General features: G+C 41.2%; 1 protein-coding gene and 1 long non-coding RNA gene across 7 annotated transcripts in view; one reads left to right on the plus strand and one right to left on the minus strand.

The window, feature by feature from the left end:
- Window positions 1-1229, plus strand: part of LOC144584209 (uncharacterized) — a 103660-nt gene extending 102431 nt beyond the window's left edge. Inside the window, exon 2 of the long non-coding RNA XR_013538320.1 lies at window positions 836-1229. This is a non-coding gene — a long non-coding RNA (uncharacterized LOC144584209). The remainder of the gene's footprint in view (window positions 1-835) is intronic.
- KIRREL3 (kirre like nephrin family adhesion molecule 3) overlaps window positions 1-24065 on the minus strand; it is an 846407-nt gene that overhangs the window by 462885 nt on the left and 359457 nt on the right. The window lies entirely within an intron of this gene.

Here is a 24065-nt window from a genome sequence, read left to right on the forward strand (position 1 = left end):
GTTGGTGGGCTACTACAGAAAGTTCATCCCGAGGTTTAGCGAGATTGCGGCTCCGCTGACCGATCTGACGAGGAAGAAGGCTGATGACCGCATCCCGTGGACCAGCGACTGTGAGGCGGCGTTCCAGAGGTTGAAGGAGGCGTTAATCAACTATCCTGTGCTGCGCGCTCCAGACTTCGACAGGGAGTTCATCATCTACACCGATGCATCTAACAGCGGGGTAGGAGCGGTTCTGTGCCAGGAGGATGAGAATGGTGACCAGCATCCAGTGTCCTACTTGAGTAGGAAACTTCAAAAAGGTGAGAGACATTTGGCAACCGTGGAGAAGGAGTGTTTGGCCATAGTCTACGCGATCCAGAAGGCCAAGCCTTACATCTGGGGAAGACATTTTATTCTGTGTACTGACCATTCACCATTGCAATGGTTAAAGACAATGAAGACCCACAATAGCAAACTTATGAGGTGGGCTTTAAACTTACAGGACTATGACTTCGAAGTGAAGGTGGTCAGAGGGTCAGTGAACTGTGTTGCTGACGCCTTATCAAGAAGACCTGAAGAATGAAGACGGCGAAAGAAACATGGACTATGTGTATATAATGATGACAAAAAGTTAAATGTACCTGGTTTTTCGAATTTGGTTTGTATGAATAAAGGTAAATTGATGTAATGTTAATGGTAAATGTTTAAATGCCTATTTGCTATGGTTAACTTAGAATGTAAGTATAAGTAAGTATAATATGGTATGTATAACTGTTGTTGTGTGTTTTATCCAGGTTGTTTTTTGGTGAAAAGCACGTTAGCTTTCCCCCTACAAAACAACTTATAAAGAGGGGAGGTGTTACATACAGCACTGATGTTACCTGTCTGTCATGGGTTTGGAGGGAAAGTTCCATCCTATGGGGAGTGGAAGGCGGGACATCAGGAGGAGGGGCTGTACTGTATATATATGTGGAGCGTGTGTGGTGAAGAGAGACACTGAGAGACACTGGGAGGTGACGAAGCAGCAGCTGGGAAGAAGAAGCTGTTGTGGGAGTCTGTGTGTCAGACAGGGTACTACTGTGTGTCAGAGTACCAACCTGATAGGTTCAGGTGTCTGTTGGTTAGCCAGAACTGATAGGTTCAGGGTCTGTGCTTCAAGTTAAGGGTTCTGTGTGAACCAAACTGTGTGTGTGTATGAGTGAAATAAGCCACGTTACTTTATCTTATTCACCTGATTGTTTATTTTTCCCTGTGTGTATTTAAAATAAACCTTATTCTTTTTATTGTTTAAAAATCCATCCCTGGTCTGTGTGACTTCTTATAGGGAATGGTTGGTGGCAGCTTAGTGTAACTGTGTGACAGATCCCAGTAGGTCTGGGATTGTCACAGTTTGCAACAGGGGGGAAACAAAGGTCAGCCCCAACTTATTGGCCTCGGTTGTCTGATGCCCATTTCCAGACAAAGGATGCCATGATGGGAGGGAGGAAGCATCTTCTGCTGCGAGAAGATGACGGAGATGGGGAGGCACTGCCAGAAAGTTTGCCAAGGTTTCCTTTCAGGCATAGACAGCAGGCTTCAAATAGGTGGGATGCAGATAAAATCCTACTCACCTTTACTTACGTCATTCATTAGTTACCTATCTTGACTTTCTGCAATAAACTCAAGGTGATTTGCACTGTGTACATGATTCTCTTCCTCTATACTCTCTCCTCCCAGTGCTTTTGTGTGTTGCATGAGAATGACTGGCCCATGGTCACCCGGTGAGTTGCATGCCTTAATAGAGATATGAACCTGGAGCTCCCAACTCCTAGTCCAATTTTCTAACCGCCGCTTCACAACTGCCTGATCTGCACACCCATGCATACATAAACCTATCGAGTCATTGCTCCTCATTGCCTCCTCCCTCAGCAGAGCTGCTCACAGGCATCTTTCCCTCAGTGTTCTCTGATCTTGAGACAATTTGATTCAAGATATCAGGAACTGGGACTTTCTGAATGCAGAATGTCCTCTTCTGCTCTACCATTAAGCAACTGATTAACATAGGAACGGAAAACCTGCAACCTTCTTAACATGGAACTTCAATTCCCTGGTCATTGGCCATGCTGTCTGGATGGAGCTGATGGACTTTGGACTTTAAGAACAACAATAACAGCAACATCTGAGTTGCCATAAATTCCCCAGTACATGGCTGTGAAGATCTCACATGCTTAATTTTCCTGCACTTTTCTGAACTCTACTTGTATTTCCTCACAATTTTTTTTCTTCTTCTCACTTTGAAATCCACAGACAACTTTGCACATTGTGCTAATGTGTACAATGTGTGGTTTGTCTAAAATACATATTTTTCCCTGACTAAAATATACATGCATTTTTTCCTTCATTATGCACATTTTAGCCCGTTACATTTGGTGATATAGACCTAGTTTTTTATGCACTTTATTTCGCTGGAACACCTTGTAAGGCTCAAAAATGTGTGAAATCTTAAGGCAAGGTGTGGTTCTTCTTGTAAAGAGTTTGGGAGGTGTGAAAAAGCCACTTCCAATATGCCTGATAAATCCATCTACATTTGTTTCCGTTTCTGCTATACAGAAGCTAATTTGCTACAACGGATGTAATTACTTAGTTACATGTTTGAGCAACAAAGAATTTAGCTAAAGTTACTTTTAGGAGCAACAATTAACACCTTATGTTACTATGTTGTAATAAGTAACTCTTTTAAAGTTCAATTTAAAGCAGTTTTAGAGGCTTAGTGACAGCAATTGTTTGAGTTTCATGTAATTTCCGTTCCTATTTTAATCCATTTCAAGTGGCAAGTGAAGTTTTTGTCTACCACATTATTATAAGTATTGGAATGGCACACTATCAGAACTACATAGGGAAACAGAGGTTACCCCTCAATATTTTTCTATCCTGTTAATAATGACAATGTGTAAATCAATAGCTTACTTGAGCAACAGCACTGATAATGATAATGTTAACATTCTAAGAAATAACGAGTAACACAACATATTATTTTTAAAAGGTAAACTTTTGAGCTCTGACAGGGTTGGTCCCTAAGATCTTGCTATCCTGAGGTAAAAAGTCATTTTGGACCTGCCAAGATTGGTTGGAACTGAAAGTTACCTCGTCTCAGACACTCAAACATCTGCAAGGTCTCAGAGTGAATTATCATGTGCCTTTAATTCAATTCTGACTTACAGCAACTCTTTCCAGGGTTTTCCAAGCAGAGAATATCAGAAGTGGTTTCCCATTCCTTTCTTCTGGTGGTACTTGGGACTGTGCCAGTGGCCCAAGGCCACATAGGCTGGGATGCACAGTGGGCACTACTAAAGTCCCAACCTCTGGCTGTGGAGCTGGATAGCTAACCAACAGCCAGAGTGAAAAAAGGAATAAACATACAGAACAATATGTATATCATGTGGAAGACAGGAGGGCCTGGTGTGCTCTGGTCCATGGGGTCATGAAGAGTCGGACACGACTTAACAACTAGACAACAACAATGTATATCATAACATATGAATGGCTAAGTATGTGCACAGTTGAGAAATAGGTAGCAAGCTTGATCAATGGGAAAGTGTGTACATTTTTTTAAGTTTGCAAACACATTAAGAGTGAGAATTTTTCACTTCCCTACTCCAAACGGTTTTGAATTACAATTTCTATCCACCCAGACCATTAGTTAAAATGGTTGCTGCATATGAGAGTTGTGGTTCAAAACTTCTGGAAGGCACCAGGTTGAGGTGTTGGGCTAGGATTAGGAATGTGTAGAACTCCCCACTCAGCCAAGAAGCCTTCTTGAAGAACTCAAACCAGTCATTAGTTCTTGTTGTTGCTGTTGTTTAGTTGTTAAGTCGTGTCCGACGCTTCAGGACCCCATGGACGAGAGCACACCAGGCCCTCCTGCCTTCCACTGCCTCCCAGAGCTGAGTCAAATTCGTGTTGGTTGCTTCGATGACACTGTCCAAACATCTTGTTCTCTATCATCCCCTTCTCCTCTTGCCTTCACATTTTCCGAACATCAGGGTCTTTTCCAGGGAGTCTTCTCTTTGCATGAGATGGCCAAAGTATTGGCGCCTCAGCTTCAGGATCTGTCCTTCCAGTGAGAACTCAGGGTTGATTTCCTTCAGAATTGATAGTTTGTTCTCCTTGCAGTCCAGGGGACTCTCGAGACTCTCCTCCAGCACCACAATTCAAAAGCATAAATTCTTTGCCAGTAGGCCTTCTTTATGGCCCAGCTCATTAGTTCTTCGTCTGTCCCAACTTACTTATCTGTTGTGAATGCAAGGTGATCATTCATACCACCATGAGTATCTTGGGCAAAAACTAGAATAGAAATCTATGAAATTAAAAACAGAAGTTGACCAAAAAAAAAACAACAACCCTCAGTTGAGTTCATGGAAGCTCATTCACTCACTTTAATTACTGGATCCAAGTGTGAGATAGATTTTAAAATAAAGCCCTGGTGCCACAATGGAAGCAGCTGCTCACTTATTAGAAAACAGAGTCTGACAAATGTAAACACACGAAGAATGCCTTCTGGTTTCTATGGAGTAAACATGGTGTTCTGCTCATAAACAGAGAACACAACTGAGATTAGTAATTCCAGACTCCTGGGTCTTTGTTTTCACTGTTAGGCTTTTCCATCTTCCCTAAGCATATGAACTTTTTCCTCTGCAACTTCCCACATTGATGGATATGCCCTTGCTAGGCATAGGAGAACAGGAGATTTAGATGAGAGGAAGAAATGGTCAGGAAATAAGAAGGTTCACTTCCATTTTTTATTCTGAATATTTTAAACAAAAAAATAGAAGGCGAGGAAGGGCAAAGAAATCAAGTGTCTTTAAAAGGCTTCCCATTTAATTGGATCCGCACCATTTTAATGGAAAGCTTGGCCATTAAAAGTGGCAAAGTGCTTACTCCTTAAGAAAAGTGTGCTAGCCCTGTGACCCCATTATATTCTGTCATAGTGATCTCTGAGAGCTTAGATGAACACAGTGTGAAACACATTACTTTCCAAGCGTGTGAGATCATCATGTAATGATTTTCAACCTGGTCAGTTTTACAGAGGGATTATTCCTTATTAATGTGCCCCCTCTTCCCTGACACGGGTGGCATTGACTACATCACACAATCTGTTTTCAAGGTCTAAGATGCATCTACTTACCCAGGCGGACCAACGTCTACTAATAATGAGGAAATGTGCATGGACATGTAATATAATGGAGAGGGAAATGTGTGTATGGAGCCCAATTCAGGCACCTCCCCCTTTCTCCCACTAGTAAATCATTATACCACATTCTGGACTCCATATCGGGAGATTTTTGACCCCCCCAATCTATAGCCACCTGTAATTGCACAAGGATATGATAATGCTCTCAGATTCCGAGGCTGAAATCCTGTTGTACAGCTATGCAAAAGTTCTAACTTTTAGTGGTAAATTGCTTTAGGTTAAGTGATCTCTGTAGACATTTTCTTGAAGTTTTCCTCCTCCAAACTACTTATTCAGACTCTGGGTAACCCGAGAAAAAATTCTTCCAAAAAACCCTCTGGCTTATGAATGTGGAATACTGTGATTCTGTATGCATGGTTCAAAGAGCCGGGAAAAGACCCGGTATTGTTATGCAGTATTGTGCCTGTGCTGCCAGCAAGGAAAAGGATGCGAAGCTTTACATAGCAAAGAGCAGCCTGAATGCTGAAAAAGCCAATATGACCTCTTGTGCTCACTACCATTCACACATTAACATCATATAAAGGAAAATCTCACAAGCTGACTCCTTTTTATCATCAGTTAACCACTTCTCACCCAAACACAAAGCAATTATTAAGGCTGTTTTTCAAGAAGTGTGAATCCTACCATACACGTGTAAGAAATACAGACACGACTAGAATAGACTATGTTGCTGGAAAAGTGGGAGGAGCAGTAAAAAAAAAAGAGGAAGCCCTAACATGAGATGGGTTGACTCAACAGAGGAAGCCATAGTTGGTAGTTTGCAAGATCTGAGCAGAACTTATTGGGAAAAGACAATATTTCTAGGAAGGAATAGGAACCTCATATGAGACGTTGTTGGTTTGCAAGATCTGAGCAGACATTTTGGAAGTCAGTAACTCATATAGTCACCATACATCAGAAGTGAATTGATTGCATATAGCATCTTTGGTACAGTAGTTTAGAAGAAAAAAAACAACTTGAAAGATACCAAATGCAATGGTATAGTGACAAGATGGGTGGAATATGCACCAGATCTCTTTCCCACCCACAAAGCAAAAAAAAAAACCACAAAAAACAAAAAACAGTAGTTTCACTGCTTGAATGAGTGAGCTTCTGAATATTTATTTTCTATTTTAAAAATATGTTTTAAAATATATTTACACCAGAAACAGAATCTGTTTTTAGTGTCCGCATGGCAAGGAATGAGTTTAAAAGTTATACTCCTAAGAGTCATTTAATTTTGTTCTGATTGGTAGAGTCAAGTTTGGATTTCCCTTTCCTGCTCTCAAGCTGATACAATGTTTCTTTAGAACTCTGGCACCGATAGCCACTATATTATAAAAAAGTCAGAAGTTTTTCTCCTTTGAAATGACTTTTTCATAGCTAGTATTACAGCCCCTGAAGCCTGAATTCCTTCCAAATAATGGGAAAAAAAGTGGCTGGAACTAGTGATTCTCTTTCAAAATAAACAAATCCAGTCTTTTAAATTTATTCAATCTGTTTTAAATCTGCAGACAGAAAAGGTTGCCAGTGTCTATAAGGGAGGGGCAGCTTTACTTTTTTAAAAATCGTAACTTGAAAAATGTTTGCCCAAATGTCCCCAGACTGGACACAGAGCAAGAGCAGACTGTCTGCTACACCTGTGCCAGACTTGGTGCAGTTCTGAAGTTCAATTTCTAAGTTATATATTTTTGTTTGGGGTGCCCCCTTTTTAGAATTGTCTTACAGAATGCTGAATTGTGCTCTTGCACAATACTTATTGCCACACTCTTGTGCAGCAATAATATAGTGCAGAACAAAGATTTATTTACATTAAAAAAACATACAACATGTGTGGAAAGATATATATCTTGGACACAGTGCTTTTAGGACCTCTCTCTCTCTCTCTCTCTCTCTCTCTCTCTCTCTCTCTCTCTCTCTCTGTGTGTGTGTGTGTGTGTACACACAAACACACACACACACACACACACACACAAACAACTTCATGCACTGTAGGTAATACCTCTCAAGATCAGTGGCAGCCCTGCAGAAGGACTTTTTTCTAGGCCTGTAGGAATTCATCATTTTTTTAAAAAAATAGAGAGATGACTGAATCTGGGGACTTTTCAACTGAATAAATGTGCCAAGTCAGTGGAATTTGTAAATCTTTGATAACGGGCATTTAAAAGGCAAAGCCTAATGAGAGAGATCCCACAAACAAGCAGTGAATGACGGCAGGATATGCTTTTTAATTATAACTCTGATGCCTTTTTCATCTCCCTTTCCTCCTTTTAATGACTGGGATTTCTCGCTCTTAAGGCCTGTGCGGTACAAAAAGGCTCGCTTTAATATTCTTTTTGATTAAGCTGGATTTTTCCTCTTCTTCTTTCAGGCCTGCAGCCGGGCCCTCATTGTAATCCTGATCTAAAGCAAAACATTTGGCTGAGATGCGTGGAGGTGAGGTGTACACATATAGAAAGGGTCACCATGTGGGTCGTGAGAGCACCACTTAAATTTAAATTATGATTTTGGGCAAGGCTATAGACAAACTAGGGCTCACGGGACCCAAGTGCTAAGAATTCAAATTATCAGGGGCAACTGTTTCATGTGCCCCCTCTTTCTTGGCTTCTTTTGAGATCAGGTGCAATCCTCACAGTAACTAGGGAGGAGTACATTTTCCCAAAGCAATGTGTGCTGCTTACATACCACCTCATTTCACTTATAGCAGTTTACAATTTAATTATGCAGATGACACATTGCTACCTCGGTGAGCTTGGTAAACAGTTTGCTGACCATGGAAGGATGGAAGCTTGAGTCAACCTTGAGCCCATCAGCCTCCAACTTACGTTGTGAGCAGAATCTTGACTGCAGTATTGCCGTTTAACCACTGTTTTAAGCTAAACCACCTGCAGTACAAAGCATCTGGAGGTGGCTTTCTTGTCAACTCATGTCCGTCAGCTAGACATGCACATCTCCAGCTGCTATGCATTTTTGAACTGTCCTTCCTTGGGGAAGAGGCTGTTAGAGGCTGTTGTGAGGAACACCTGCTTATCACAACAGCGGAAGCAGAGGTGAGATGAAATGGTAGATCAAGAGAAAAGGGCCCATGGCATTTAAAAAAAATTCAGGTCACATCTCTAGATGTTTATGGAATGGAACTGACAGGTCATGGATCTAGGATCTGACAACCACTGGATTGACAACAAGGGCCTGAAAGCCTTTATCTTGATTCAACTGTTGTTTCTTTCCCCACTGCTGAGCCCCCTTCAGCAGTTTTATTTGGAAGAAGACCACTCAAAACATAATTAACAAGAATCAAATATGAAGGGTACGAGACCTTGGTTAATTGAGAGTAGAGAGAACGCAAATGAGAAAATGTCATGTCATGTGTTTGGTTGTTGTTGTTTTTTTTAAAAAAGTCTTATCAAATTACAGCTGTTCTTTGTCCCTTTGGAACACAGTGACCTCTGCTTTGTTTCATCCTTTCAACCCTTGGTGGCAAGTTTACCATTATAATAAAGCTGTACAACTTCTATTGAGAACTCATTCAGATGATACTCTGCCATTCTATCACTATGGTTAATCACTTCTGCCCCTTCCCTATTAAAAACATGCTCGGCCATGCTATCACCACATTTGAGTCTTTAGCAGGGAGGCAAATCCTTAGTTATTTTGGTCTTGTGGGTGAGAGTAAGAGATTCCAAAGGCGTTCTCACCCATTGAATAAGATCTAGAAGATTCTGTCTCTCCCCCCCCAAAAAAAATGTTTGAGACTTTTTCTGTGAATTTGCTAAAGCTGCTGTTGATAACAAGAGTGGCATATATATATTCTTTTTTGTCATCACCAAGGAAACCTGCAGGTATTCAGTACATCCTTAATCTTATGTATCCCAAGCCACCTTGATAAACCTAGCATGGATTCATGCTTTTATTTTAAAAACAAAATGATTAAATATTTCCCTATATAGTGAATTAGATCAACACAGTTAATACAGATCAGGTTTGTTGAAGTTCTCCTTATCTATTTATAAATCTGTCTGTCTGTCTGTCTGTCTGTCTGTCTGTCTGTCTGTCTGTCTGTCTGTCTGTCTGTCTGTCTGTCTGTCTCTCTCTCTCTCTCTCTCTCTCTCTCTCTCTCTCTCTATCTATCTATCTATCTATCTATCTATCTATCTATCTATCTATCTATCTATCTATCTATCTATCTATCTATCTATCTATCTATCTATCTATCTATCTATTATCATTAGAGGGCTAGTAGAGGCAGTGTAGGCCTAGAGGAGCAGCAACAGGTGAATAATGGACAAGAATTCAATTTTGGGATGAATGTCATCCTGAGATTCTTTGCATTCTAGAGAGGAATCCAGATGCTGCTCTACCTTTAGAGACAATAATATGCAGGTAGCAATTTCTGCAGTGGTAGGCAGTGCTTGTTGTGGTTGTTGAGGAGAAGACAATAGCGAATGAAGCCAACAATAAAAGATGGCATTTATATATGCACATGTATAGTCATCTCTCTTAAACACACACAGAGATGAGTTGCAGTGAGCTGGCTAACAGCAATTAGAGTGTAATATGCGCCCGCACCCTAATAGGCAAGCCATCATGATGTTTCAGTCATCATCAAATCCAGCCTTTTCATGGTGCTACTTAAAGAGTTTTGCTTCACTCTATTACATTGGATCGTCAGTCTGCTCTGGAACTTTTGAGAAGGAAAAGAATAACCCGGAGCACCTTTTCCCAGTCCTGAGCCCAAAGATGTTACCAGGTTGGAGCTCCTGGCGCCCAAACAACAAGGGCAACAAAGAAGGGAGTTGTAGCTGGGTTCGAGGATCCAAAGCTGGCATTTTCAGAGGAATGAGGGATTAGAAGGTCATTGGCAACAGGATAGCTGGGGACAAGAAAATGGTAGTAAAGGAAAGTAGCTGCACATGGTTAGAAACAAAATTCCTGAGATATCCGTTGTTATCGTGATACAACCAAGGCCATTCCTACGAATAGGCAGAATGAGGCATCCAACTTAGATGTCAAGTGCTATGGACAGTTGTGCCAATTCCCCTGATATTATATTTGAGCCCACAGACCCTTTCCCCTCTTTTAAAGATGGATCTGCCCTAAGCCCCCTAAATTGTGCCACTGGCCTCAGGTCAGCAGCACTGCATTCTCTGAGATTTCAGGCTAGACTTACAACCAGTGGTTGGGTCTTTGTAAAGTCACAGGAGCAAAGGAGGTAAAGGGGGGGCAGAATGACCTCTGGGGCAGCTGAGTGTGAACATGACCACACACGGCTCTGCTCCCTGCCTCCCTTCATATCGCATAAGAGGCCCATCCGCTCTCCCCCACATTCCTGGCATCTTGCTACACCAACGTTGTAAGGAAACAGAACATACATACCATTGCATGCAGCCACTCAGCCCTGGTGCCAGCTGGGAATGGGTGAAGATGGGTGCCTCCTTTCAGCCACAAATAGAAGTCCCTGCGCCTCCAGCACCACTTGCCCTAAGCTTTTTCTCCCTGCCTTAAGCATGGCAGTTCCCAGAGACTTCAGCCTTGGGAACCAGCAACTCTAGTCAAAGAACATCTTCTACCATTGGAAGTACTAAAGGATGTTTCAGCTGCTACTCCAGTGAGCATCTGGACACAGAATGGGGAAGGATGCCATCTTGTTTTTCTGCCTCAGGCAGCAAGATGTCTTGGAATTATGACAGAAATAATCAGCAACATCTCGTGATGCAGGACGGGGATGTGTCCTTTATCTTAGTTAGATTCAAGAGTCACTCCAGCCCCTCTGTTTCCTCCCCCCTCCTCGCCCCTTAATTTGTGAAGGAATCTTTGGTGGGCTTTGTTCATTGTCTGGAAATCGAGATCTCATGAGGAAACGTCTGTTAGTCACACACTATATTGTGGCCAATTCATTATTTCCACCTGAGTCAGCAAGGATTTTCATTTCAGACTCTAAAGAGTTGAACATATTTGGCCAGTTGGAAAAGGTAGGATGCGGCCCGTAGGAAAATCCTGTCACAATAATAAAAGAACTCATTTTATTCCCTTATACAAACTCGCGGGCTGAGAAAGGAAGGTCTCCATCTTTACCAAAGGCAATTGAGTGTTCTTTAAAAGGAATAATTTTATGGTCCTTGACTTGGGAAGTTGGACTGAACTTTGGTTGTGGAGATAAAAGAACCGACAAAACATCCCTGCGGGAAGCCAAGCCTAGTTTGCATTCATAAATGTGAAACCCGCGCTGCAGCCCACTTCCTCACACTAGGAATTACCTTTTGCTCAACGGTTTTTCTATATTCACTTATCATCTAATGAGCAATGTAAGAAACTTCATTTCAAGAGGGAGAGAGACAGAGCGAGCTAGCATTTTTTTTTTAAAAAAAGCCTCCTGATGGCAGCCTCTAACGTAATTCAATTTCTTTGACTGTCTCATATCGCTGGCAGTGAACACAGGAAGACAAAAAAAAAAGCCGAGTGTTGATTGACAAAGAAATTAAGGAGCACCACGGTCCTTTTAAGCAGGAAGGGGCCAGATGATGGGAAGAATCCTGGCCTCCGTGACATATTGAAGAACATGACAGTGGTAGGAAGCCCAAGGGTGATCTGTGGAGTCTGTTGGAATTGTGGAAGGGAGGAAAGGAAGATGATGGAAAATGCCACCTGTATCCATAATGGTAATTATCCCCCAGAAAGGTCAGCTCCTATTCTCACTGAAGTGTACAGCGCATCTCAAATGGAAAGAATATGTCAGAGATAGCTGGGTAATTATCATAATAATGCCTTACATTTGGTACTTGTCAGTTCCTCGCTCTTTGCAAGTTATAAGCTGGGAGGACCACCATTGCTTTTCCTGAAAATACAGTCAGCTCTGGTGTGAGTTATTCAGAACTGCTTTTAATATACACAGAGGATAGAGGAGGAATAACGAGAGAGAGAGAGAGAGAGAGAGAGAGAGAGGGTCAGGCTGTTGTTTCTGACACTGGTGAGATCATGAATGTGCTCCACATTTCAATTTTGACTCAAAATCCAAGGCACTGAAACCTTTTGGTAGGAGAAGGATTTAGCAAACCCTGGGGATACCCATTGTGGAGTAGTAGATAGGACTCTGGGATCAGGAGGCCTGGATTAAAATCCCTGCTCAGCTATTGAAACTCACTGCGGGAGCGAAGCTGGTAAAACCACTTCTTAAATGTCTCACCTACCTTGAAAGCCCTAATTAGAGTTGCTAAAAGTCAGTCCCCACTTGATGGCACACATCAACAACAATGGGTTTTTGGGGTGTGTGCGTGCGCGAGCACGTGCGTGCGTGCATGCATGCATGCATGTGTGTTAAAGAGAGACACTTCAAAGACTACCATTAGTACATAACACTTTTATATTAGAATATTTAGAAATGCAAATGCAGGAAAGGTCAATGTGATAAAATTAAAACCTTCCAGGTATTGCAAGGAACTAAACTCAGAAGGAACAGGGAAGTTAAGGTGGGAGGGGGAAAGAAAAATATGCTTTTGGATAGTGAAGGAGGTCTAGTCTTTGACCCTGCAAGCTTTAGACCCACTACACCACTGCAAGTGTGTACCATATATTTCATAATTCATAAATGTAGAAGTTTTGAAGAAATTCTTCTAGTTGATGGAACTAACATTATCCAGGTTTGTGACAGCCAGAGCTCTCTTCCATTCAAGAAACTGAATGATTGGCAGCAGAAAAACGAGCAACACTGGGGTATCGGATCTCCTATCTGCTGTTGACCATTGTTAAAAAAAGAACCACCTGTCTTGTTATTGGGGTATTGTGAGATATCAACAACTGTTCAACCTTTGCAAAGGCATGCTGGACATCTATAGCTGAGGTGTAGTAAAGTAAAACTTGTAATTCAGCACCTCTGCTTCTGAAAGACACTAGTAGCACACCTACAGTAATAGATTAAGTGATATTGCATCTTCTTTTCTACACAAGGTGAAAGCTCAGGATAGGTTACTTGTGGTCTGCAGGTGGACCCTTGAAGTTTTTTTGGGGGGGTGTCCCTCAGAACCATAATTGCCACACCTGGCATCATACCAGTGAAATGGATCAGACTTTTGCACTGAAACAAGACAGGGGAGAAACTTTGAATCAGATTCTAGAGAGGAAAATCACAATCCCGGAAACCTCCAGGAAGCACTGTTTTCCTCTAAAAACACAATATGGTCCTTATCTGCCTCATTTTAGCTTTAAAAGCTTAAAACTGCAGCTTCTTGGAAAAATGGGTGTTTAAATAATTTTAGTTGCTGCTGTGCCACAGAATTTCAGCACCATGTGGTGTGAAAAGGAGCAGCTTGGGATGGACTTGGGGACTGAAGTTAGATCCAGACCCACTCAAGTTGTCCACCTTGGAGTAATGAGCCCCCTCATCCTGTGTATATGATCTCATTTCTTTTCCAGTCTCGGTAGATTCTGTTTTATCTGAAGCTACAGGTTACAAAAGGCCAATGACTAATAAGATGTGTTAGTCTTTAAATTGCCATGGGGTTATTTGCTTGATATTTGAGTTGTTTCATGGCTGTTCTGCTTGATGACACTTCTCTTTTACTTCTTTGCCCTCACTGTCCTCTCCTTCATTTGTCCATGGTTAATAACATTGGCTGCAATAATCCATGTAACCTGATTGCTGATGCTGTAATTCTACGTCCCGTGAGATGATGTTGCAGATATACATAAACAAAACCACATGACTCCCCATAGCTAATAGAATTACTTGGTAGCCAGGATAAGTGAGGGCAAAATATTAGTTGAAAATCCCTCCTTCACAATGAGGAGTAATACCAACCATGGGAACGAAATAATATTAAATCTGATTCAAGGCAACACAAAGGTTCAGCAAGAGAAATAATGCAATTTTGATCGTTGGTTGATTGACATCACAAAGCAATATCTGTCTCAAGAAATATTTGCTGCACCTGTATCGAGGGGGGGGGGAAACCTTTTTAACAAATTTGCTAGCTTTTTAGACTCACAAAATTTACACAGTCTAGAAAGTTACTGTGATGACATAAATACTATGCTTGGTTTTTTTTTTTTCAATCAGTGAGTGCTGGTGATGAATATGGATTGCTTGGCCAAATTATGGATTTTAAATTGATTATTCAAGCACATCAGAACTTGCAGACAGATTTCTGCCATAAAGGGCAATTAATAAGACAAACCGGTTCTCAGAATAGTTCACATCAGACTGCTGCATTAGCCCCCAAATTGCCATAAATTACCCTGAACTAAGGTGACCTTAATAAACCACAGAGCACCTCAAATGCCCTTGCTATATAATCATCCAGCAGATATAAAGAAGCACTTCACCAGCAGCATTTTTCAAGGTGGTGTGTCCCAAAACCTATTTTGCTTGTGCAGTAAAACAACCCAAACTTTACTTCCTCTGAAATACTCTCAAGGTCACAGCAAAATGTGATTTCTTCCCTCCTTTATGTTGGTCTACTTTCATCAGTATTGGCTTCAGCTGATATAAGACTGCAAAGCATTTATGTATTCAGGCACTTCTGGATGCAGCAGCTTGGCTGACTCGCTGACTCTTTCCTCAGTTCAGACAGGGCACCACTGCTTTTAATTTACTGTTAACTATATGGAAATGGATTCCCAGTCCAGTTTCAAGAGCTGCAGTCATAACGGTAGCACTACCTAGCTGCAAACATTTGGAACATGGATTACAATGGATTTTCCAAAATAAAATAAAATAAAAACTTGCTACAGGCATTTCATGCAGGAATGAGCTTGTGTTGGCAGGGCAAATCAAGACGCTACAAGGCAATTCAAAAATGGCATCCCAAACAAAAAAGAACAATATACAGTGGTGCCTCACTAGACGATTATCTCGTGAGATGAAAAACCCGCAAGATTGGTTTTTGTGAACACTATGGTGCCTCGCAAGACTTATTTCTATGACCGTGTTTCACAAGACTTTTTTTTTAGACCGATGCTTTGCAAGACATTTTTTTTTTGCGACTGATGCTTCACAAGGCTTTTTTTTTTTAGATCGATGCATAGGGAACCTCGCAAGACGATTTTTTCACAAGACGACAATTTTTGCGGAATGAATTAAAATCGTCTTGCGAGGTACCACTGTGACTTTTAAACTGGGCTTCAGATAAGCACCAAATCTGGCACAGTTGTAGCAGACATTCTGCTTTGACTCTGTGTCAGAGGACGAGATGACTGGACAGTGTCACCAAAGGGACCAACATGAATTTAACAAAACTCCGGGAGTTGGTGGAAGACAGGACGGCCTGGTGTGCTCTAGTCCATGGGGTCACTAAGAGTCGGACATGACTTAATGACTAAACAACAATATTTGGAGGGTTGGTTGGTTGATATGTGCCATCAAGTCGGTACTGACTTATAGCAACTCTAATTAAGGCTTTCAAAGTTAGAGAGATATTTAGGGAGTGGTTTTTACCAGTTTTGTTCCCCCAGTGGGTTTCCATGGCCAAGTCGGGATTCTAACCTTTCTTCTCCAGAGTCCTAGTCCTTCATTTTATCCACTACACCACATTGGGAATATTTGGAAAGTAGAGGCCAGCAAATATATTTTTGTTCTGTGTTCATTTTGCTTGTTTTATCCACAATTTATTTTCCCTGCACTATCAATCAATCAATCAATCAATCAGACCTTTATTGGCATAGACAAGACAACGTATAAAAGGAAAATTAAAAGAGGAGTGCAGTTTGCTGGTCTTTGTTGCACAGGATTGTAACATAGTGTAGAAAGGATGCTACGCTCGCAGATACATCCTGTAGAGAGTCACTCAACATAAAATAAACTTTATCAGCTTCAGAGAGGCCTGATTTGTTTTTTAAAATTGGTTCTAAAAGTTGGATACGAGGGGCAGTATACTTGGGACACCCTAATAGGATATGGGAAATTGAATCGATACACTATCATGTCGATCTAGAATCGAACTCCAGAATATGCAAAATGTAGAATTTGGCAATTTAGATTTCCAGATCTTGAGATGAAGGATTCAGTGTAGTGTAATATCTGATGGTTAGCTGAACTCCAATCCTCACATTAGTCCAGGAGAGATGAATCAAGTTATTTTGTTTACAAACATGTAAATACTACATTCCTCACAAAGTCCAAATGGAGGGGTACTTCTGAAAAAAAGACATTATCCTTTGCCTTGACCTTGCTTTTCACAGAGTTTTAGTTCTGTAGTAGAGAAGCAGAAATGCTCTCTGATCCTTTGTGTTAAAAGAATGATGATACTCACTTAACTAAATTTGTTCAATGGGTCTTTTCTGAAACATGTTTTTTCAAAGATACATTGCCAGAAGGCAATATACTGAACACGTTAGAGATTTGGGAACTGTGAATAGATTGGTTAGTCCAAGGTTTATTTTAGCAAAAGAGCAGCAGTCTGAAATAGCCTCTGTATTTACTATTCTCAACAGTATCAATTCTGTCCAAGTATATTGCTCACATTAATCATAGAATTGAAGGCATCTATATCACTCACTCAGTTGCAAACTCTTGGTTGGTTGTTTTTCATCATTTGGTTTGGAGTGTTCTGGTGAAACTGATGTCAAAGTATCACACTAAACTTATTTCAGTTTTGACTTCCAATTGTCTATTTAGTGCAGCACATTGCTTTGAGAACTCTAAATTCAAAATCTGCCTGACAGAACTGAAAGGGCATCTGTTTAACTGCAGAGTGCTTTGCACGGATACTTGTTAATAACAGTAACTATTTATGAATTAATGTGTGAGATGACACATGTAAGAATAATAAATATGATAAAACTGATGACCGTTTATTTAAAATTAATCTACTATGACAATGCACTAAATCTTCAAACACCCAATATGTCTTAAGAGGTCACACTACAATGCCCCAGAACCAGAATTCATTGAGACAAAAATACATGTCCTCATGGATTTATGAAGATCAGTGATGGAGATCCTATGGCCTTCAAAATACAGTATTGTTGAATTCCATTCAAGGATGGGGGGGGGGTGGAGTTCTGATTGAAAAACATCTGGAGGATTGCTGATTCTCCATCCCAACAAGAGATGGATGGGCAATCATGTACCAATCGCTGCATACATAACTCTCCCTTCTGAGCCACAAGAATAGGGCAGTGCCATTTAACCTATGTCAGACCTTTGAGACTGGATAGTTAAGGTAAAACCTTCATCAGAAACTAGAGCTCTTAATGTTCGAATACTACATTCTTCTCCCTTCCCTCTCCTCATCCTTGTGTTTTCCTTATATCAGTGGGTTCTAATCTTGAGTCTCCAGATGTTCTTGAACTAAAACTTCCAGAAGCCCTTTCCACTAGCTGTGCTGGCCAGGATTTCTGGGAGTTTGAGTCCAAGAACAGCTGGGGACCCAAGGTTGGGAACCACTGCCTTATATGAAGTTTGTTTTTGTTTTTTGTTTTTTTTTTAAGAGGGAAGTGCCAAATCTTGGAGACACATTGGCTGACATCCTTTTGCACAGGGGTGGGGCTTTGAAGCACAAAACATCTGTTCAGACACTAAATGAACCAGCATGAATCACCAAAAAGGTGGTTTGTGCCCATCTCTATTCAGGAGTCTTCAGAGGAAGACCACATCAATTGTGGTCCCCCTCAATATCTCTCAGATTTGTTCTAATCAGCTTAATTCAGTTCCACAGGGTTTGGAGCCATTCAGATCTAAAGTACATTCCAAATACAGTAGTAGAATAGCAGGTCAGCTGTTAGTGCTATCTTTTATTAAATGTCACCACATGATAACTATCAAATCTTGTTGAGTGTGAGGCGGTTAAAACAGCCATTACTGGGAACCATATCTAGCAGCTGGAAATTAATTCAGAATGCACAGGGGAAAATATCTGGAGAATATTCAGCTTGACACCAAAATCTGCAAAGGGGAATTCTGAAGAGAAAATTAGTTCCAGCTCATATGTTTCATAGTCAAATTGCATAGGCAGGTACATGACACGAATGGAGGCCCCATCATGGCTGCTCTTTAAATCTTCTGTCTGTTTTTATCTGAAGGAAGCAAAAACAAGCACCACACATCTCAGATTAAGGAGAAAGGTCTTCCAGTTCAGTAGGCTAGGTTTCTCGGCAGGCCGGCGCACCATTAAAATTTCTAAGAACTTAAGCCAAGGCTGTCACCTTCATCATCTTTCTAAATGTTAAAGTACTCATTTGACTGTTGGAACCAGAAATTTTTAAAAATGTGCCCATTTAATGAACTCTTTAGGGGCTGAAGGGCCAAGAAAATTATAATGTGAAAGGACTGTGTATCTTGCTTGAATGATGGGCTACGAACCTGGAAGTTGAGAGGATTTATGACTACAGCCTCTCATTATGTACATCCGTAGCTACGCATTAATATAAGCTACAGAGTTTTGAAGACAACGAGAAGGAACAATCAGGTATTTTGAATTGACTAAGAGAGAAATGAAACCTTTCAAACGCATATGGGAACACACCTAAAAGAGAGAAAGGCAGGAGGAGAGAGAGAGAGAGAGAGAAGGAGATTGAATCAGTCTTTTTACTCTGCTGTGTTTTATGATTTGAATAAAAGTATTAAATCAAAACTTCTAGGCTCTCTTCATCCATAGCACCCCACTCAATGATGAGTGAAAATGGCCCAAGAGACATGGCAATGTACGCCGAGACAGAACCTAAACATTCTTCCAATAAAATTAAAAGCCGTAAACTCTCCTCCCCATATTCTGGAAGAAAGAAGGGATCAGATGCAGACATTCCATCCAGAAAGGAAACAGTTCCACAGAAGTAGAGCAGTGTGTGTCATCATGTGATATTTCCTTGATCTCTTTAATAGTTTCAAGGTCTGTTTTTTTTTCCATGGCTTGGGTGAAAAGGTGAATCTAGAACTGTTTTTCCTGAGGGGGGAAATATTTCTTGCATTTGCTCCAGAACTGCCTTTTTCTCCTCAATAGGGATGCAAAGCCTGACTCAAATGGTCCTTGCACCACTGAATGAAATAATGAGCTTTCGTCTTGCTGCAAGTAGGAATGGAGTTTTCATTTCATTTGGACTGCAACTGCCAGAAATTCTCAAAACGGTAGCTTCGAGAGGACTTTTTTCTCACCTCCTTGTGAGCCTCTAGCCATTATACTGGTCATTCAAGATGAAGGAAACAGTTCCCAGTTGTGCCTGGGAGTGACAACTGTTCATGAAAGTCTCAAGGAATCATGAATCTCTCTATCAAGCCTAATAGGCAATGAGTTTACCTGTTCCATGATCTCTTGGGACTCCCATGAAACCTGGCACCACCCCCAGGTACCCCCAGGACCACTTTCTCCTTCTTGGAAGGCCAACATAATAGTCATGGAGATCCACATAGAGGTGAGAAAGGCCCTTCTTTAAACTACTGTTTTTGGGTTGCATCAACAAGGATTTGGGTGTGGGTGGGTATTACTGGTGAATTCTGGTAGTTCCAGTCCAAAAAGCAATGGCAGTCACATGCCTAGATTCCTGGAGATGAAACAATAATGAGAATAAGAATAATGGATAGTTTCAGTGTTATTTTTCACATTGCTGAGACTGATTTTTGTGCAGTTGCGACATTTGTGCAAAATTTAGAAAACTGTGTCTGTTGCCTTGTTACTTGGCCTAAAACAAATAGAAACACTGGGTCTCTCACCCCACCACCATTTTTAAATTATTTTGTGTGCCTTCAAAAAGGAACATTAATGACATTGCTGTCTCAATACCATTCACTCAAGGAGACATGTGTACTTGTGAAACTTAACTCATTTATTGGATCAGGGAGGTTAACATCTGATTAATATACAGTAGGTTAATCACAGGTTGCTAATCACTTGAATCTGAATCAGTTTTACTTGAACTTTAAAGCTCTATCAACTCTCTGTTCCATTCAGCGTCCTCACAGATCTCTATCTCACTCTCAGTTCACTCTTAAGTTTCACACAGTCTCTCACTACCAGAATCTCTCTCACTCACAGAATCTCACAGTATTTCCCTCATACTCCATACACCAGCCTTTTATATCCAGCCCCCTACCCCTTTGGCACTGCCTTCCGTCCACTCATTGGCTCCTTCTCCACTCCTCAGCTGTGACGGACAGGTGAGGGCAGGGCTGTTCGCTACAATACTTATGGAGAACACAATGATTGTGTGGATCTACTCTAGCTGGGACTACCAATTAGATTTACACTTGTAAAACTTCCTAATTCCTTATTTTCTCCAAGCTAAAGCATGCCTACGTTTTTGACTATCAACTCAATGTTGCCGTGCTTTGCAAGGTAGCACTTCTGTGACGTGTGTGTACTACTTCTGATGTTTGCAAACCTAAGGAAAATATGCACAAAAAGCAGAGAACAGGCCTGTCATAATAAAGGGCTTGCAAAACTCTTCTTTAGCCACTTTGATTTGGCTGTGTTCGTTTGCATTTTCTTTGTTTTTGGTCTCTTTTTCTTGTGTGTGTGTCAGTTACAGAGAAGGAGAAAATAATCTGGCACCATTAGACTCCAGCAATCTAAATACAATATATATGAGAAAGAGATTGGCTGAAATGCCCAGGAGGATTGTCTTTCAGAGTGAGAACGTTTTGGACTCGCCAGTTTATCAAGGCTGCCAGTTGTACTGCATCAATTCAAGTTAACCCCTCACATTTCACAGGCGTCCCCAAAGCATCCATTAGTTATGCGAGTGCATTTTAATGGACTACTCTAGAAACAACTGCTGGCACAGAAAACCTTAACTATTTGGAATATTTGGCAGATTCACAAGCTGAACTGGCCTGCTTCGCTATCCCACACTGGCAAATGTCAGCATGCCAGCAATTGGTATCATTAATGGTAATCCTGTGTGTGATTTTCCCCAGTAGGAGGCAGTGCTAAAGGGCAGGGAGGTGAAGCTCAGGAAAGAAAGTGATCCCCCCCCTGTTCTTTTAATAATCGGATTTGGGCATTAGATGTTTCTTTCATAACTTACTAAGTAAGGGACCAGGGATGGAGGCTCAAGTCACGGAACTCACTGTTAAGTCACACTGGTGAATTGGACTCAATGTATTCACAAAGGCTTTCACGGCCGGGATCTAATGGTTGTTGTGGGTTTTTCGGGCTCTTTGGCCGTGTTCTGAAGGTTGTTCTTCCTAACGTTTCACCAGTCTCTGTGGCCATGGGCCTCTTCAGAGGACAGCACTCTGCGCCCTGGTGCAGTTTGTTTGGGAGTTGAGTATTTATTGACTTGGACTCAACTTGGGGTTGTTGTTTTCAATGACTCACTCATGACTTGAACACATCCCTCCCTTTTTTTTTTCTGGGGACTCAGACCTGGGGCTTGGGACTCAGACACAATGACTTGTTAATATTAAATGAACAAACAGTTGCATATGTTTTTCCTACACAGTGACAGAAATAAGAGGTTAGATGCTTTCCTGAGCCATCCTGGAAGGAAGGAAGCTAACTCACAACCATGGCAGGAAAAGGTGACAGTGGTTGGGGATGGGAAACCAATGATGTCCATTCATTGTTTTGGTCCTTGAGAAGACAGCATCGACATGTTTCCCCGGAAAACAAGATCTGAAGCCGATATGGGGGGGGGGTATCTTTATGGGCAAATTATCTGAGGAAGTGGAAAGAAAAACAATAATTTCAATAAAATTCTCAGGAGAAACTCGTGCATCCCTGCTTAGAGGCAAAAGAAAACTGCAACCTCCTGGACAGATTAGTGGAAGATCTGTAATACCTCTGTGATAGGTTACCCAGGATTTAATCACTAGCATTATGCAGTTTGGCCTGAAGAATGTATCTGAGAGAAGGAGAGATTCTGCTAGTCAGGTGCAGACACTGAGGAGTTGTATGGACCCATGGTCTGCCTCAAGACAAGACCTAAGCCATGTTATGGAGAATATTTGAATAAAATATCATCCTTGGCAATTTTCCAAGTCTCATCATGGTGAGATTTCTTTCCAAGATTTTTTTACCCTGCATCAGTGACATTTCTCAGGTTTCCACATAAACAAGATCTAAGTTTTTCTTGTCCCATTTTCTTTCTTTTTCTTTCTTTGTTTGTTTCTTTGTTTGTTTCTTTGTTTGTTTCTTTGTTTCTTTGTTTCTTTGTTTCTTTTCTTTCTTTCTTTCTCTCTCTCTCTCTCTCTCTCTCTCTCTTTCTCCCTTTCTCCCTTCCTCCCTCCCTTCCTTTCTTTCTTTCCCGTTTAAGAAACTAACAATTTTTGCATGATTCAATGACCTTTCTAGGACTCTTGTGAAGGGAAAATGCTATTTTGCACCTAAATTGTAATAATTCTGTGCAGATTGATGTTTCTTCTGAGTAAAAAAGAAAGAAAAAAGACAATGAAACATAAAATATAACCCAAAAGATTTCTTGTTGGGAAGGAATCTTCTGCTGAGAAATTTTGGTGCAAGGTGAAATTAGGGATTTCTTTAAAAGGCTGAAAGATTCACGTTTTTAGTTATGAATACTTATAAACATCAGATGTCTTGTTCAGAGCCCAGATCATTGGGAATCACTCTCTCAGAGGTCTGTATGGTTTCTCAAGAATTTATTTATTTACTTGTTATATCTCTATGCTATCTAATAGCCAAGGTTCTATGGGCAGTTTACAGCACAAAGATAAATCCATAAAAACAAAAAAAAATCATAAAACACAGCATAAACAACAAAACCCCAGCAGCAAAAACCATGATAATGACAATCATTTGCAAAATAAAACAGAAATAAAATCAAAAGTAGCTCTAAGTTTTTTAAAACAATAAAAACAACACAAGAATTGCTAAAAGAGAACAATAAGAGATTCATAGGCATCCTTCAGTCTCGAGAGACTATGGTAACATGCTCTGTATGGAGGGCTTCAATGCTGTATGCAAAGCTGGAGTGTCCTCTCCAGAGCACAAAGTATGGGTAAAATAATATGGAGGATAGGCTGTTATCCAAGCAGCAAATCCCCCCTCTCCACATCACTGAAATAGTCCAATGGAAAGGCAAGAGCCAATGCAACTGGTTCCAGCGATGTCGCAGGAGTTGGCAGAACAACACGGGACTCCGGCTCTGGATTTTGCCTCAAGGTTGACTCCTGAAGCCTTTTCCATTGGTAGATACAGCCACAAGGCAGTGGAGGTTTGGAATTGGAGTTTTCCTTCTCCTAGATGGGCTGCCTTCCCAGGCTGACGAGTCCCACCTACCTGGCTCCCTATCAATACCTTAACTGAAAATAAGGAATTAAGAATTTCCAGAGCATTTTAAAGAAAATGGGTAGCTGACTATTAGTACCAGGCGCCCTTGAAGCTTTTTAGAGTAAAGTTATTTTTAAGCTCCTGCCCACTCCTCTAGGATCCTTGCTGAAGGCCTCCTGAGTTCCTGCCTGACACTCTATCCACTATGACACCATAGCTGTAAACAGGTCATATAACCCACTTTCAACCCTCAACTTGACCTTACAGGAAGATCCATCCTGACCAGATGAAGGCTCAGCCTGACTGTTAACTGCACCTCAGTTTGCAGAGATACAGACCAGATTGTGACCTCATTCTAACATCGGAGGATTCTGACCAATGGCTAGGCTGGTTAGGAGAATTGTGGGAGCTGTAGTCAAAGAAAACAACTTTATCAAGCTCTACTTGGCATGTCATGAGCTCGCCCAAGGCATCTCAGGCGGGCTCTTCCTCCCTGAAGGAAAATCCAACTCCCAACCTCTTGCTCCACAACCAGCCTTCGTAACAATTCCCAAAGAAACCTTTAGTGTGACCCGAAAGCCTGCTTCCAGTAGAAAAGCAAAGACACAGATCCCAAACCCTGGGGATCACTCGTTACATGAAGTGTGACATCCTTAGGCCCCGGACATATTTTCCCTATCTTCGTGATCATGGTATCTCCCCTGCCAGGTAAGTAGCTCAACCCT

The sequence above is a fragment of the Pogona vitticeps genome, chromosome 8 (genome assembly GCF_051106095.1).
Source record: "Pogona vitticeps strain Pit_001003342236 chromosome 8, PviZW2.1, whole genome shotgun sequence".
Taxonomy (NCBI): Eukaryota; Metazoa; Chordata; class Lepidosauria; order Squamata; family Agamidae; genus Pogona; species Pogona vitticeps.